The sequence below is a fragment of the Sphaeroforma arctica genome (genome assembly GCF_001186125.1).
Source record: "Sphaeroforma arctica JP610 unplaced genomic scaffold supercont1.134, whole genome shotgun sequence".
NCBI lineage: Eukaryota > Ichthyosporea > Ichthyophonida > Sphaeroforma > Sphaeroforma arctica.
In genome coordinates, this window is record NW_014040424.1 from 47,473 (window position 1) to 53,426 (window position 5,954).

The following is a 5,954-nucleotide window of genomic DNA, read 5'->3' on the forward strand; positions in this document are numbered from 1 at the left end:
TGGAAAATATACCAGCACAGCCGGAATGGTTCAAAAGACCAGTTTCCAAGGCACGAACTTACTCAGCAGAAGAATTTTCACTAGTTTATATATATATATATATTGTTTAATTTACACTACTAGTTTTATTTGTTTACTTTTCAATAGTTTAAGAGCTCATTTATTTTTGAAACTCTTCAATCACTGGTGACACTTGAGCTTGAGGGGAGTGTAGTAAAAGTCCCCTTAAACCACTATCAGTGTGGAGTTAGAATTAGTTTACTATTAATTCACACGAGGTGAATTATTTGTAGACCACGTAGACAATCAAATAAAATAATAAATACACCGCACTGAACCTCAGGGAGACTCAGTAGGCTTTAGTATAGTATTTTGATGTGTTTACTACATTGTAAGATTCGGTCTATCAAGGCAATATTAACGCCTTAGAGTAATTAAACGCGTAGGTTTAAAAAAAAACCGAATAGAAGAAAAAAAAGAAAAATATCCTTGGTGTCTATAGTTAGTGCATTAACCAATAACTCGCCACTTATCAAGAATTACCGACTTAGCCTTCATCAGACTGGCACATCTGGTTGGCTGAACGGAGGTTAAACTAGGTAACGCTAATGGTACCTAGAAGTCTATATTCGGTCGAGCCATCTCGCTACCGAAGTATTCAGATATAAATAGATTTGGAATGTAAATATAGTTCTATTAATAGAACTAGACCAAATCTTATGTTTGGTAGTTTAACGGCGGCTTTTAATGGCCTTGTCCAAATATCTGATATGTAAAATGAAAAAGTTATTAATTAATAAAACCGTTGAAAACCATTTGGGAAATTTAAGTTCCTTGTACTAATAAGAGTACGTTTATAGTTTACGTACTGTTTAAGAGTACGTTTATCCTCTAGTTGTTCTTTATTGAATAATTTTCACAAGAAGTACTAAGTGTTCATGACCACATGTCTAATTTTTAGATAGACAAGAACGGAAGTCAAATTAATACATTAGATTATATAAATAAAGTTCAATCTGAAGAAAAGTTGAAAAATGAAAAAGACTTGTTGGATTTTGGAGAGTGGCGGGAAGACCAAAACCTGTAAGTAGTAGTTCAAAAATTATCGTATAATATCCTACATCTACTACCGTCTCAAATAGGTCCAAGTATATAATGTGTCATACCAAATACTCAGGCTATTGGAGCCATCAAAGTGAATTTAGAACACTTTGGAATTATTGGAAATGGAACTTGTATTAAATTATTTTAAATACAAATAAAAACCAATGTGTTATCTCATTTGATCTTTATATTTTAGACTGGCCGGAGGCTGTATTTCTACATGTGACTAATCTTATGCGTGAAGCTGTAGGGAGAACATACCTTTTGATACTCTTCGTATGTACTCACTTTGGCGCGAATTTTAGTGCGCAACGTGTTTTGAGTGAATATTGAAAAAGCCGAAGAACATCGTCGAAAAGTTTTCGCGAACACAATAGATCCCGGGGAGTTCGCGTTCACTCTAATATTTACGTGCATAGCGAATACATGAGCTACATTGAATGCGCCACCAGCATCGCGTTGTCGGTCATGCGAGCAGAACCTTCCTCCGGAACAGGGCATGCGTTAAGATTTACAGCGTACCGTTGTCCTAAACAACAGCGTTCATCAGCACGCGGGTAACACATACACCTCGTAGTGGAGCCCCTGCCGACACGCGCACCACAGAGGTCAAGTAATATCTTCTGCCCTCGCGTAAACTTAGTGGGCACCTATTAGGTGCCTGATTAACCACCAGCAGAGACGGGCGAGAATAAATTAATGCATATTCATGACTTGGTCGACGAGTCGTACATACAGAGTGCTGCTGAGTTGATGGAAGACGAGCCAGTACCGGAATTTTGGGAAGATGAAACATATTGGAAGTGAAATGCTGGGGCGTGCATGTCTTTTGGTCGTACAGCAACACGAATATTTGGAGTAAAAATAAAAATGTTTCCGCCGACAACCGTGTACATGTTACTTTACAAGTGAACGGCCACGTCATACGCACCTATTGACACGGAGGCAAACCTCTCAGCTGCGGATGCCTGAGTGATGACTAAGGTACAACTACTTCCGGTTAAGGATAGCTATATTTATCTGGTGGATAGAGCCTTCCGGAATCCACACTTGGGTAAGACACAATCAACGAAGATTCAATACAGGTCAGCTACTACTGAGGGTTGTTTATTTGAACTTATGAACCCATCTGATAACGTTGATATAACAATGGGTATGGGTATTTTGGGTGAGCTGGGATTGGATACAGCAACGCCTACTGATGGTCCAGGCAACCCTTCGGCAATTACAAACATAGACGACTCTATACTTAAACTCGCTCGTAAGAAAGATCGCAAGCAAGTGAAAGTATCACGTATGTGCGCACTGCTGAAATTTGTACTGCCAAATCACGCAAATTCACAAACTCGAAGAGCCACAAAATAATGACGGCGGATCCAACTCTTTGTAAGAGGTGTAAATAAATACAGGTCAGTTGGTTAATTCACATATTTCTCCAAGACGTATTCGGTACTCCTGAGGCCGAAGTCTTCGAATCAATTTTCAACAAGCCCTGGTCCTTTCAAAGGTTTGACAGGGCACTCTCTCTAACCACGGGTTGCCAGGCCCTAGTCTTCTCACAGAGGACAGGGCCCACGCCAAGTTCCGAACTACCTTTATTAAAAAAATGTTTTCTAGCTCTTTTTAAAAAAAAGTATTTAGCCAATTAGGTCAAGAAGTAGAAGAGTATAGGGGGCGCAAAATAGTAGTGTCACAGATGTACTTTAGAGAAGCGCTCTATCTTTTGCTGGAGTAGAAAGTAGGCCCGACAACTTGACAAGAGCCGACACTCGGACACTTCGATTGACTAAATCTGAATACATATCTGATATGGACTCGATAGGTGGACTAGGCCGATAGGGGCCGACGCTGACAACAATGTGAAGACCGGGAGCCCGCTCTGCCCTGCTCTGCCCTGCCCTGCCCTACCACCCTGGGGCCTACTCAGAGATAAGTGTCCTGAATCCTGAGTTCGTGAGTTCGTGGCATAAAATAATCAAAAATCATAGCCTTCTAAATTGAAACATTTTTAAAAACAAAATAAAAAATAAAAGAGCAACAAAATAAAACTAAATTTGCACTGGGGTCTGAAAACTGAAAAGTATACATAAATACCCGAGGAGTCGAGGACCCAGATCCGGGCCGGCACTCCGGGGCTCCGGCAGCCCGGCAACCTCATAGGCTCATTCCCCATATCTATATATATAATTTTTAAAAAAACGTCTGTCAGGCAGAACCAGACTTCAATACGTGTTTTACTTTTTGTGAAAACGTAGTACGATTTACGTTAACGAGATATTTTCATCCAATGAGATTACTCGATTTCGGGTTGTTTTTTACTCTCCAAAAACCCAAAATATTTTTTTACACCTCTAGATAATTTCCGCTTTTTTTTTCTTACTTTCAAACCCATTTTGGCCACACTTTGAAAACCGTTGTCCTAATCTCGTGATTCCACTGTATGTAACATTAACTACATTTACCAAAGTGTTGTAAAGGTTTTGGTCTCGTTTGGGTTTAAATTAAACTCGTGATAGAACCTCGTGGTTTGGCTTGGAACTCGTGTCAAATCTGTCGTAAACTCGTGACTCAACTCGGTTTTTTATGTTTTGGGTTTGAAACTCGTTTTGAAACACAAAAGTGCCGCGTGCAAAACCAAAACCAAAAAAATAAAAACTAGTTGAGTATCTCGTTTACTCTGATTTGAAACTCGGTCCTCACCAAAAAAACTCGGTGCTAAAACTCATTCAATTTCCAAACTCGATCAAAACTTTTCAACCAAATTGATAACTGTACTTTTTGAAACCGTGTTCCCGTTTTCATGTAGTATATTTCAGGTAGTATACTGGGAGCCAATTCTAAAAACTAATTTTGTTTGGATCTATCTTATATAGCCCAAATAATAGCCGTTATATTTTGACAGTAGAAAATCTGACCAACTATAAAACAACTCAACATAGATTTTGGTGAAACATAGTTGGCGGGATTTGACAAATTTAAGGGTGGGGCACTAGGCACAAACCCAGGCTCCTAACGCATGAAAACGTAGTACGTGAAAGCGTGTTTACGTATTACGATTTACGAATAGAAGTCTGGTCGGAACTCGGACCACAATCCACAATTCCACAAATACTTAAATACATCGTGTCTATGTACCCCACCAGAGTACTAGACACTACATACATATATACTATGATACCAGTATGTAGTATTTTTCTAAATTAGTAAGAGTACAAAAAAACCAAAACAAAACAGCCTCCTTTTTGTTTGGCTGTCATTGAGTTTTTTGACTTTTATTGAGAGGCTCTGACTCTGAGAGTCAGAATGGCAGAGTACCTTATAGGCCTATAGCCTTATTATAGCCTTATACCTCTCTAGATATTCACCAGTCACCACTCACCACCAGTCGCCACTCAGGGGTCTCAGGCACTCACCAGTCACCAGTCACCAGACTCCAGAGTCGCCAGTCACCACCCCCCGGGCCCCCAGCAACAGATTGACAGAGCAGACCGTCCCTCTCGCTCTACTCTCTCTCTCTCTCGCTCTACTCTCGCTTGTAGTAGTAAATAAAGTAGAGGTAAATAACGGACTAAGTCCGTAGGGAAAAAATAAATAGAACATGGTGGAATCAGGAATTCTCTGGCCTGGTTAACGACAATGACTTATCCTTTTTTAAAAACACTAGTTTCCGATCTGTCGCCTTTGGACCGTATCAAAAAAAGTTATCACTTTTTTGGGGTTGTTTTTGTATGTGCTTTTAAATAAAAATGCCCACAATATCCTCGTAAAGAGTATCATATTTGATATTTACAATCCAAATGTTGTATTATATTCCAATTTTGAATTTTCATAGACACACACACACAGAGTTTTTCTTCAAACAATGAACAAATACGACACCCGTCACTATAAATTTATTAACGCCCGAGCCCTAGTATGTATCCCTATGTACCGAGTGAAATTATTTTGAATTTATGATCTAAAAAAGAATTGCGATCAATGAAATCACAGAACAGGACAAAATTCCTTGGACCTGAAATTTTCAACAGAACGGTATAAAACCGAATTCAACATTGTTGAAGTTTTGAACTACAGTGCAATTGTGGAACCAAACGATCATATTTTACAAAGCCTTCTTTCTCCTTTTATAATTAGAAGGCTATGAAACGACATATTTTTATAATATTCAGAAGTATGGATCCACGAATTCACGCTCACAGGTTTAACTGTATTCTATTTCAGGTGATAGGTGTAGATTATGTACCGAAAACTGATACTTGACTGTTGTATCGGTATTTAAAGATATATTCTTGCGGTGTATACGCTTAATAGTTCGGTACTTAGGCCAAAGTCGCCTTACGTGGGCCCAATCGCCCATAAATATCGACGCTACCCTGCGAATGGACCGGATGAGGTTTTTGACATGGGCTCGAGCGTTAATAATTTTATAGTGACAGGTGTCGTATAGACAAAGTCGTGTTTTGAAAATAAACATGTATTTGTACATACTGTATTGTATTTAGGTGTGTAAATACTGTGTAAATAGTGTATGTACTGTAAATTAATTATTTGTTTGGAAAGAAAAATATGCATACATATATACAATACTCCAATGTTTTTTAAACAAAAATATTGCTGCTCTTGTATATTTATTTTAATAGTGCAACACTATACAGTATGTACAGACAATGGTTTGATTTTAAAAAAAAACTGTAAAGCTAAAGAGCTATTTAATGAAAACCAGTTTCCCTTCATAAATATTATAGTGCACCGTTACAAGGGAGAGTTTGCGTCTAACGACGTGTCACCTACTCACCAGCATAGTTAATACCATGGCTAAATAGATGTATATATATATATATATACATACA